The sequence below is a fragment of the Apteryx mantelli genome, chromosome 20, assembly GCF_036417845.1.
Source record: "Apteryx mantelli isolate bAptMan1 chromosome 20, bAptMan1.hap1, whole genome shotgun sequence".
Lineage (NCBI taxonomy): Eukaryota > Metazoa > Chordata > Aves > Apterygiformes > Apterygidae > Apteryx > Apteryx mantelli.
Genome location: NC_089997.1, coordinates 9,899,585 through 9,910,735, shown reverse-complemented (window position 1 = coordinate 9,910,735; position 11,151 = coordinate 9,899,585). Strand labels below are relative to the sequence as shown.

At 51.8% G+C, this 11,151-nt stretch overlaps 2 non-coding genes across 2 annotated transcripts; one reads left to right on the top strand and one right to left on the bottom strand.

Annotated features, from left to right (window-relative positions):
• Positions 1 to 9,163: 9,163 nt before the first annotated feature.
• Positions 9,164 to 9,236, bottom strand: TRNAN-GUU (transfer RNA asparagine (anticodon GUU)). Its single transcript has one exon. It is a non-coding gene; the product is annotated as a tRNA-Asn (tRNA).
• A 721-nt stretch (positions 9,237 to 9,957) lies between these two features.
• TRNAA-UGC (transfer RNA alanine (anticodon UGC)) lies at positions 9,958 to 10,028 on the top strand. Its single transcript has one exon. It is a non-coding gene; the product is annotated as a tRNA-Ala (tRNA).
• The last annotated feature ends 1,123 nt before the right edge of the window (positions 10,029 to 11,151 follow it).

Below are 11,151 nucleotides of genomic sequence, written 5' to 3'. Positions count from 1 at the left end.
ACAGCCCTGGACAACTCCAGAAGGAATTGAACCTCACTTGTTTTTTTCCACACCCCACTGTCAAGAGCGGACCTTTGTCCAAATTAGCTTCAGAGCCTTGGGATATAATCTCAGAAGGGGTTCACATCTAAAGAAGAGTCCATGAGTAAGCTATTAGCCAGGCTGTGCCTGGGATGATCAGGCTCCCAGAGGCTGAGAGGATGAAGGAGCCAGGTGAGTTCATAGTGCTGCAAGGATGAATTACCCTGGACAAAGATTGAGACCCTCTGTCAGCTGTAAGAGAAGCCTGTACGAGCAAGAGTGGATGGACCTCCCAGTGGTGGTTGTCCATAACAAGGGGAGACAAATTCCAGCTGAAGAGCCCATGTGGCATGGGAGAAAGCCAACAGGAGAAAACCCTCCCTGCTGTCCTCTGGATGAACACAGGGCATGGGTTTAAGAGTCATGGGTGGGATTCAGCTCCCCTGATGCCAAAACATACATGTCTGAGCTTCAGAAAAGAAAGATGGGAGAGGATGGCACCATCTACTTAGAGGTGCAAACCACACAGGTAGAAAAATCACACCCCAGGTGCTGAGACACAAGTCACCTCACAGACTGTTTCCCACCCATGTGCCTGCTCCTTGCCCATTGCTTGCAGAGACAAAAGTGAGTTCACCGTCACCTTCATTGCCATGTGCCTCAAATTGGCCTTTGAGCTTTGGAGCCTATCAACCCCTCAGAAACCAGTGCTCTCATCATCATCTTCCAAGCCTTTGTGCCTGCTGTTGGCGTGTCAGCATCTCAGATGGACATGACCCAGCTATGTGCCTAGTGCTATCCAGTCAGGTACTAATGCAGAAGTGACCTCACAAAGTGACCTCAAAATCCAACCCATGTGCCTGCTGCTGGCCTATCAGGCACTCAGGTACAAGTGACATCACAGACAGTTTCCAACTCATGTGCTTGCTCCTAGCCCATCACGTGCAGAGACAGAAGTGACTCCACAGTCACCTGCATGGTCATGTGCTTCCTAAGACCCTACAAGCTTCTGAGACACAATCTTCTAAAATATGGCCATGATACAACAGATGTTTGCACTGCCATTCAGAGGGACCTTGGCAGGCTGGAGAAATGGGCAGGAAGGAACCTCATGAAGTTCCACAAAGGGAAATGTAATGTCTTGCCCCTGAGAAAGAATAACTCCATGCACCTGAACACAATGGGTACTGACCGTCTGGAAAGCAGCTTTGCAGGGAAGGACCTGGGAGTCCTGGAAGACAACATGAAGCAGCATGAGCCAGCAAGATGCCCTCGTGGCAAAGAAAGCCAACGTTTTCCTGGGCTGCATTGGGAAGAGTGTTGTCAGCAGGCTGAGGGCTCTGTGCCTGCAGACTCTGTGTCAGCAGGCTCTGTGCCTGCTGTCTAATCAGATCCTCAGGCACAAGGGACCTCAGAAGCACATTCTCATGCTGTGAGCCTGCTGCACAGGTGACCTCACAAACAGTTACCTTAGGCATGAGCCAAAGGCTGACCTCTCAGCTGCTCAGGTAGAGGTGACCTTAAAATCATCTACCAAACCCACATGGCTGCTGATGGCCTTTCAGCTTCTCTGATGGACAAGGCTTGTGTTCTTGCTTGGGAGGTCACTTCTGACTCAGCCTCTGATAGGCTACCAGCAAGACCATGGCTGGGGCATATGCATGTGAGGTCACTCCTTCCTTAGCAGCTCATAGACCAGCAGCGGGCACATGGCTTGGATGATGATGGAGAGGTTAGTTGTATGTGCTCAGCTGAACGCGGGGGTTGAGTTAGCATCCTGGCTGGAGATCCTGGCAAGAATTTCAGAAACTGCAGGCCTCCAACAACCTAGTGACACACTGCAAAATGTGCTCAGCTGAGAGGGACACCTGAACTGTCTGGCTAGAAATGACTCCCTTAGGGAAGAGAGGAGCATGTGGAAAGGTGAGGACCATAATACTGAAGGGTCTTGCAGAGGTTTTGCATAAAACCACTACAACTTTGCAAGCTGATTCTCAGCTATGACCCTTCATGTATTTCCTGCCAACTTGCAGCAAAGTGCTTGAGCATCAGGCGATGATTCTCAGGGTCCAAAAGCAATGTTGTGATTTGCTTCATTTTCAGCACAAAAAATAAGCTCTGAGCCCTTGAAACATCACTCACTGTTGTATGTGCATCTGCGAGAAGTGGTTGCAAGAGGCCAATTATTTTCTGAAGAAATACTTTGTCTTTGGACGTTTTCCTTATTTACCCATTTTTGAAAGGTAATGACTGTGGCACTGCTGCTCGAAAGAGGACCTCTGAGCTCTCCATCATAGCAAGACCATTTCCTTGTTAACTATGCCAGAGAAGAAGTCCTACCATGTCAAAACTGCTCTCTGAGGCCTCATCCTGGAAGTCAGCCCTGGATGTCTTGTTTCAGGGCCCAGGGCAGTGCACAGCATGCAGGTTGCAGCAAAGATTCCCAAGGCAGCGAGCCCTTTGGCAGGGAGAGCTCAGGAACCCAACCTACCATATTTCACTGGACTGGGGGGGTCACTTGGATGGTTAATTATGGGCTAACTGGGGGATACTACTGCATTACAAGCAAAGAGTTCCTAGGATACTGCCACATTAGAAGAAAAGAGTGCCTACTGCTATACTGTATACTGTTAATATACTGGTAATATCCCCCAATTAACTTTTGCTCACAGGTAATAAAAGTATCTCTTCTCTTTTTTTCATTTGTGGGCATCGGTAATGGACAGCAGGAGTCAGATTTTCTAAGTTTTATTGCTAGCAATAAGGTGCCTCTTGGCTGGGAGCACAGGAAGGGACCCAGCAGCTTTTTGTTACAACTTTTAAGCAATAGTAAGTTGTTACATATTCAGTACTTCAGTTTACATAACCAACCAGATTTATCCACAATTCTTAGTTCTACTAATCTCCTTGCCGTGCTACAGTATGAGGTAGTTCTGTGCCAGCCTTATATGGTTCATCTTATAATTATCCATTAGCTGATTTGCACCTCTTCTGGTGTTACCTTTGAACAACTTTTGTAGTGCTGGCTGGATTAAACCGGTTTCTTTGCAGTTCTTCAACTTTGTATGAAAACAGGGCTAAGGCAAGATCAGATAAGATGTTCTGCTTGCAGAGCACATGACCTTGCATGTTCTTCCTCTGCAAAACTGCCATATACTGGAAATTTTCTTAATACTGGAAAGAGAGGCAATTACTACACCTCTAATCTAAAAGAACTTGGGGTTGGACAGATCTCAGAAGTGTTATGTTTGTGACTCCAGTCTTCAAAAAGGACAAGAAGGAGGACCCAGGGAACTACAGGCCAGTCAGCCTCACCTCCATCCCTGCAAAGGTGATGGAGCAGCTCATCCTGGAGGCCATCTCCAAGCATGTGGAGGACAAGAAAGTGACCAGGAGTAGTCAGCATGGCTTCACCAAGGGGAAATCATGCTTAACCAATCTGAGAGCCTTCTATGATGGAATGACTGGCTGGGTAGATGAGGGGAGAGCAGTGGGTATTGTCTCCCTTGACTTCAGCAAGGCTTTGGACACTGTCTCGCAGAACATCCTCATAGACAAGCTCAGGAAGTGTGGGCTAGATGAGTGGACAGTGAGGTGGATTGAGAACTGGCTGAATGGCAGAGCTCAGAGAGCTGTGATCAGCGGCGCAGAGTCTAGATGGAGGCCTGTAGCTAGTGGTGTCCCTCAGGGGTCAGTACTGGGTCCAGTCTTGTTCAACTTCTTCATCAATGACCTGCATGAAGGGACAGAGTGCACCCTCAGCAAGTTTGCCGACGATACAAAACTGGGAGGAGTGACGGATACCGCAGAAGGCTGTGTTGCCATTCAAAGAGACTTGGACAGGCTGGAGAGGTGGGCAGAGAGGAACCTCATGAAGTTCAACAAAGGCAAGTGCAGGGTCCTGCACCTGGGGAGGAATAACCCCATGCACCAGTACAGGTTGGGGGCTGACCTGCTGGAAAGCAGCTCTGCGGAGAAGGACCTGGGAGTGCTGGTGGACACCAAGTTAACTGTAAGCCAGCAATGTGCCCTTGTGGCCAAGAAGGCCAATGGTATCCTGGGGTGCATCAGGAAGAGTGTTGCCAGCAGGTCGAGGGAGGTGATCTTCCCCCTCTACTCAGCCCTGCTGAGGCCACATCTGGAGTACTGCGTCCAGTTCTGGGCTCCCCAGTACAAGAGGGATGTGGCACTACTGGAGCGAGTCCAGCGAAGGGCTACAAAGATGATTAGGGGACTGGAGCATCTCTCTTATGAGGAAAGACTGAGAGAGCTGGGCCTGTTTAGCTTGGAGAAGAGAAGGCTGAGAGGAGATCTTATCAATGTGTACAAATATCTGCAGGGAGGGTGTCGAGAGGATGGGACCAGACTCTTTTCAGTGGTGCCGAGCGACAGGACACGAGGCAACAGGCACAAACTGAAACACAGACAAATCCATCTGAAAATGAGGAAATACTTTTTCACTGTGAGGGTGACAGAGCACTGGAACAGGTTGCCCAGAGAGGTTGTGGAGTCTCCTTCTATGGAGATATTCAAAACATGCCTGGATGCGATCCTGTGCAATGTGCTCTAGGTGACCCTGCTTGAGCAGGGGGGTTGGACTAGATGATCTCCAGAGGTCCCTTCCAACCTCAGCGATTCTGTGATTCTGTGATGGAGGTGCCTTTTTACAGGTGGATGAACATGAGCTTGGGAGGGCCTGCAAGTGATTTGGAGGGTGAGATGGGAATTAGAAATGGTGCTGGAAAGCTGTAGGAAAGGAGACTATTGTGTTCTGCCTGGACATGAACATTGAACGGGAGAGATGGGAGATGGTCCCAACGGCAGCACAGAGGATCTGGGTTAAAATGAGCTTTCTCATAGGAAGGCTAGGAAAGCTCTCAAAGGGCCTGATGAGGAAGCTCATGCCCCTCCAGGTGCTGGAGGTCTTCACGATGTCACTCAGCTTGCTACTGCACTCCTCCAGCATCTGGCGTATTCTTCATATTCTGCTTTGGAAAAAGATGGACTTCCCAGTAGCTCCCAAATGCCTCTGTGTCCCCATTATTCACCCAAGGGGCAAAGGAAGTGTGGTGCCCTCCCTTTAGACTGGTGTCTTTTTCCTATTTCCAGGTACAAGTTTGAGGGTACAGCTAGAAAACCACCCGTGGCACCTGTGAAGCCGACCCGGGAAGAAGAGATGGGAAAAGATGGGTCCAGTGTCAAGAAAGGTAATGAAGCAGCTGGTTCCTGGCAGGGATTTGTGTCTTCTCCCTCTGTCCTCTTTGGCAGGGCATTGGAGCCAAGGTGACAGTGGGATGTCTCGGGTAGCATGAGGCACTAGAGGTGATGCTGCTTACCCAATCTGGGAAATCTCAAGTGAGTCCTGCGGGAACAAGACCTCGGGGCAGCCCAACACTCCCACCTGCAGTTGATAGCTCCGAGTTAAACTTTCCCCCATTTCCACGGGACTCAGTGCCTTGGCATGCACTGCAAACTGCTCTTCCTTTTGAGGCGTTGGTGCAGAAGGGAGGCAAACCTGAGGACTGTCCTTGGGCAATGTGAATCCTAAATTGTGCCTGGAGCTGTATGTAATGGAGGGGCTGAGCTATTTCATGGAATCAGTGTGTTTTCAAGTGGTGGGAAGAGTCACCTTGCGTAGATGGTACAAAGTCTGGTAACCTATGCCAAGACTTCCTTTCATTTTCAAAGCAAGGAGTTCTAAGCTTTCTTTCTGAATTTCTCATAAACATCCCCAAAACAGTGCCTTTGGGTTGACTGTGTCAGCAGAAGAACTGCAGGCATATGAGATCAGTAGACAGATCCAAGGTCTGCTCCCCTTGTGTGAAATTGTTGCCCCCAGAGAGACTCTGATCATTCACCAGTACATCCCAGCAAGCCTCCTTTTTCATAATGTGACTAGGATAGAACATGAAAGAAGAGAAAAAACAGTACCACAAGAAATGATGTTGCACAGTAAAAACTAAAAGAGAGAAGCCAGTGTCCGGAAGGGCCAAAGACCACCCAGGAAACAAGGCATAAAAGGAATCAGCTGGAGGCCTCACAGTTTTATCACAGGCTTGATCAGATCTGCATATCCTTCCTTTTCAAAAGGTCTCTGCAATTCTATCCTGAGGTGTTTTCTTGTCTCCTGCTTACAGGAAATCTTCCTGCCCAGCGCCTCCTCTTGAGAGGGAGGCATTCTCCAGCCAAAATAACAGCTCCGACTATGCAGAAAGGAAAGGGGAAGAAAGCTGAGGGCAAAGCGCCTCATGGCAGGTGAGACCCTTGGAGGAATGGATGAGGGTGACCCTGGACCCTTGTGCTTGTTTGGGTGAGATGTTTCCTCTGGACACCAGGTTCATAGCAGCTCTGAATGTCTTTTATCACATGTCACAGTGACTCCTGATCCCTCGATGGCAAGAATGCCTTTACACCACTTTCTCCTTTTTTGACACTGGGTGTCCAGGAACAATCAGTTTTAAATACCTAAACACACAGCAGCTGAGACCATCAAGCAGTGTTTAATATATTTGCAAGGATGGGGTAACTGTGTCTCTTAGAGGCTGTCTTTATAAAGGACCCTGCTGTTCTCCTTGCCACATCAAGAGAGAGCCTGTATCTGGGCATGCTGAGCATTCCTGCAGGCACATCATGCAGCCCTGGGCATTTCAGCTGGGGGTGATCTCTGTCTCTGCCCAGCTTGTGAGTACAGGACGGAGACCAAACTCCCCCTGTGCTCACACCACCTCCCCACAATGTGTATTTTCAGCGTGCTCCCAGGCATCCAAGGGAGCTGCTCAAGGAAGGTGGAGCGAGGCAGGAGGAAGGGCAGTGCTGAAGGCATGCCACCACCTGAGAAACTGGTTGCAAGAATCCAGAGGTGGCCAGGAGAGGTACGTGCTACTGACTGAGGTCCTCCTTGTGCCATATGGGCTTGTGGAAAAGCGCAGTTCTATGGGCAGTGAGTATGAAAGACCCCTTCCTTCATGTTCATTTGGCCATTGACCGACCTTGTCTGAGCCTTGCTTTAAAAGGTGCGGGTCATGCTCTAGTTTTGCAATGCATTTGTCACTATTGCATTCTCAGGAATCACCTCAGAAGAACACCTCCCCTTTGGCCCTGTTTCTGGAGGGAATGTACCTGCTGGGCCTTTCAGGGATAGGGGATGGACAGTTTCTGTTTAGCTCAGTGATCATTTAGCTCATTGTTCTGAGCAAACATGTGATTTGCAGACCTGCCAGTATTAGCTTAGGGGCATAAGAGCACTGACAGGAAGGCTGAAGACAATGGGCAGAAGGAAGGATGAGAAATGACCTTCATGCACTGGAAAATACCAGATGCAAGTGATAATCTTTGCTGTTTCTTTTCTGTGGTCCTCCAGGTGGAATATCACTTCAGAGTAATGGGGGAGGGGATTCTTGTCTTTCCTCTGATCTGAAGCCCTGGGAAGGTTTCCCTTTCCTGTGCCTTTTGCTGAAGCAAGGCAAGTGAAGAGAGAAGAGCACTTCTGGAGAACTCATTTGAAGAAACCCCAGTATTTCCTCTGGAGCTGTTTTCCAGAAGCATCCGTAAGAGGCAAGGAACCATGAGGAAGGGGGCTTGTGGCCCAAGCGAAGTCCCAGTGTTATTAAAGACCCATAGTTGGGCTGTCGGCTGTTGGGGAAGCTCAAGTGAGGCCGTGAACACTGATGCTGAGAGTAAAAGCTGAGGTCCTAAGGGGTGTTTGGGGTCATTTGATCTGACCTGCCAAACCTCCCAGTAGGGTTGCATTAAAAGTTCCTGCTCTGCCCATGGCTATTTCTTCCCCTCATTTGCGATGCTATGGGAGATGTCCGACTGAGATGGAGGGGTGAGTAGGCAGCCTGGCCCTTGCCCTCTGAGGGGCAGTGGGCCTGCGAGGGAGAAAGATTGGATTTGTGGAAAAGGATGGGATTTGTGTGCCAAGAGACAAAGCGGAGTGCAGAGTGGGGTCTGTCCTTGGCGTCCTGGCCCAGCAGATGTAGAGGGAGAAGCGCTGAATGCGAGTGGCAGGGAGGGGGCTGTTTAACCAGCTGCGTGGGGAGCAGGGACTTCAGTGTGAGGAAGAGCACAGAGGGACCTGTCTGGGACCCCTACTGAACATCCCTCTGCATCAGCTCCTTCCTGCTGAAAGGGCGCAAGGCAGGGCAGAAAGGCAGTGACTCCCCTGGGGTCTAGCAGGGAGGCTAAAAGCTGCCTGTAAAACCATGACTTCACAACAGCCCCAGATCAAAGACTGGCAGTCAGTTTTGCTCTCCAAATTTACTTTCTTCTTCTTTTTTTTTTTAATATCTCCTGAACATTGCACACAGACTTGCTTTTGTGTTCTCTATCCCCTCAGTACCAGCTCACGGCACAAAAAAAACCCTTTCCTTACCCAAATGTACTCACCCATCAGGCTGCCCTGCCCATCCCAGCTGCAGCACTTTGCAGCCCCCTGTCCCTGCACAGAGGGAGAAGCCCTGCTCCTGCAGCCCCACATGCTGTGTTGGCCGTCTTGGCAGCTCTTGCTGCTGCTGAACTCTGCTCTCCCATCAGGAGCTCAGCTATGACTGCGACCCAGGATGTCCCGCTCTGTCTCCGGACTCAGCGTCTCTCCAGCCAACAAGTCAGGCTAAGGATCAAGCACAGCCTGGATGGAGAGCGCTGTCCTCCACCCTGATGTTGTGCTTGGGGCAGATGAAGGACTGACCCTGCCACAGGGGTCTCTGGCAGAGCTGTCTGCACATCAGGCAGATGTGTGAATCCTCCCAGGTCCCCACACAGTCTCTGGAGCAGGGACTCAGCTGGGCTCTTTCCCTGCCCCATGGCACTGCACCCTCCCTTCTCCGCATTCAGTAATGAGATGTACAGACACAACCACCTGGCACTGACACACTCTTCCCTCTTCTGTCCTTCCCATCAGGCAAGGGGATGGGATAAGTCAGCTCAGCTCAGGGTCAACAGGACACATATACATCACATCTTCCGTGCTGCTCTCCAGCCTCTCTGGCCATCCCACATGGTCTAGAAAGGATGTCCCACAGCAAGATGCATGTCCCAGCCAGCAGCAGATCTGCTGTCCCAGAGCTGGGACATGGTGACTGTGAGCAAAACCCAGGGTGCTGGGCAGCACAATCCCCCAGGCACCCCACCAACAGGGCAACGTCTCTGGGTGGGCTCGAACCACCAACCTTTTGGTTAACAGCCAAATGCGCTACCTGCTGTGCCACAGAGACCCCCAACTGGTGCTCTCCTGGGGCAGCTCCAGTGTCCAGTTCCTGGTGCTGAGGGAATGGGAATGTCCCTGATCCCAGGCACGTCCCCAGCCCCAGGGAAGGGGCTGCATCCCTAGCCCCAGGGAAGGACACACTGCCATTTGCCCACTGCCAGGTACTAGTGGGCAGAGCAGTGCAGAGGGAGGCCTAATACCTAGGTGAGGGGCTGTGGGCAGCTCCCTGCCCAGGATCGGCTCTGCCTGCTTTCATGGCCCTTCCAATGCACATCCCGGGGGGCAACTGGAGCTGTGGGCACATCACCCTGGGGAGGGCATTTCCCTCACCTCATTTGCTCCTGCTGCTGGCATCAAAGACAGGTGTGACACACACAGGAGTGCTGCACGGGGTGGCAGAGGTGACTCAGGGAAGGGGTTTGCTCCTCTCCATCAACCCTCCCTGGGAGGGCCAGAGTGTGGGAGCAGCGCCTGCAGCAAGAGTCTCCTCCTGCCCCCATCAACTGCAGAGATGTTGAAGGGGCAGCACTCCATGATGCAGCCCTGCTCCAGGACCAGTCCCAGCTGAGTGGCGATCTCAACTTCCCTCATCCCAGCCTGTGGCCCAGCAGGAGGGTTCAAATGCAGCTTTCTGCTGAGGCTCTCAGGGCACCAGGGGCCAACAGGGCTGTGCTTGTCAGGGGCACATCATGGGAGAAGAGTATGTCCCACCCCTCAGCAGGCTCTTAGGGGATGTAGCTCAGTGAAGAGCACCTGCTTTGCATGCAGGAGGTCCTGGGTTCAATCCCCAGCATCTCCAGGGGAGCTTTTGTCCTGAATCTCCATTCCCCCGCAACAAGGGTGAGGGCTGGGAACAGGGTACATTGTTCCTCTCCAAAATTTGTAGGCTTGCCCTCTGACAGGGTGTCATGTGGGAAGTGGAGCTCCGCATGTGGGAAGAGCCCAGGCAGATCATCTGAAAGCCTGCCCAGGTGAAATGACATCATTATGTCACTACTATTGCAACAACCTGATTGGCCAGCAGTAGGCAAACAGGCAGGAGCTGGGAGGTCACCAAGTGCATCTCAGGAGAGATGGCAGCCCTGTGAGACAAGAGTCAGTAGGATGCATGAAGGTGAGAGGACTGGATGCTGGCTGGGAGGTTATTTCAGCTGCAGCAGCAGGATTGCCCTGGGCAGGCAGACAGGCACTGTGAGGGCATCAGGCCCATCAGATGCACCTGACCACGGGAGGTGAGAGCTCAGCAGGAGGGGAGAGGGGAGGCAGGTGGAGGTGCCAGCTGGGACATCACTGGTGAATCACTGCTGTCCCAGCAGCTCCTGGCCAGCAGCAGGTGAGCAGGCAGTGGGGTCACTGCAGGTGACAGGAGCTGATTCAGCAGCTGAGGAGGTGGGAGTGGGAGCAGGAGTGGGAGCAGGAGAGGGAGAGGCAGGCAAGAGCACAATGGCTGGTGTGTTTGTTGTGAGGTCACTTCCATTACACTTCCCCGATTGGCCAGCAGTGGGCAGGTGGCATTATGAGGTCATGAACTGCATCACAGAGGCTGCCCATCAGCAAGGAGAGCTTGGGAGGAGGTGGGAGGGAGGGACAGATGAAGGTGACATTGGTGACTTTGATTGTGAGGTGTCTCCTTTCACAGCAGCTGATTGGCCAGCAGCAGGGGGGCAGGCCTGTGAGGTCATCAGGGGCATGACAAAGTCCATGAGGTAGAGGTGAGAGCTGGGAGGCAGGCAGGGGCAGATGACCATGACACTGCTGGCATAGTGATTGTGAGGTCACCTCTATGACTGCAGCCTGATTGGCCAACAGCAGGCAGGTGGGTGGGCACTGTGAGGTCATGAAGGGCAGGAGGAAGCCCCCAGGAGAGATTAGAACTCCTGAAGGGGGCAGGGGCAGGGAAATGTAGCATGACTGGGAGCTGG